Raw genomic sequence first — 470 nt, forward strand, 5'->3', positions numbered from 1 at the left:
AACTGAGCTACATCCCAGTCAGTCCCACTGGTTTTTGTTTTCTTAGAACAGCATTTCACGTAGCCTAGGATGGCTTCAAAGTGGATATGAAGCTGAGCGTGACCTTGAACTCTTGATTCTCCTGCCTCCATCTCCTGAGTGCTCAAATTACAGTGCACAGATTATGTGCCACCATACACAGCTCTAAATACTTAATATCCATTTGTAAAATAAAGTAACTGCATATTAACTATATAATCTTCAACGGGGCTATGATGTAGTTACTGCCATCGTCTCTAGTTTGCTGCTAAAGAAATCAAAGCAGGGACAGGGAAGATGACTTAGTTGGCAAAACACTTGCCTTACAGCGTGAAGACATGGATTTGGATCTGTAGCACATGCGTAAAAAGATAGATGCCGCCGGGCGTGGTGGCGCACGCCTTTAATCCCAGCACTCGGGAGGCAGAGGCAGGCGGATTTCTGAGTTCGAG

Source organism: Mus caroli, chromosome 4, assembly GCF_900094665.2.
Source record: "Mus caroli chromosome 4, CAROLI_EIJ_v1.1, whole genome shotgun sequence".
Taxonomy (NCBI): domain Eukaryota; kingdom Metazoa; phylum Chordata; class Mammalia; order Rodentia; family Muridae; genus Mus; species Mus caroli.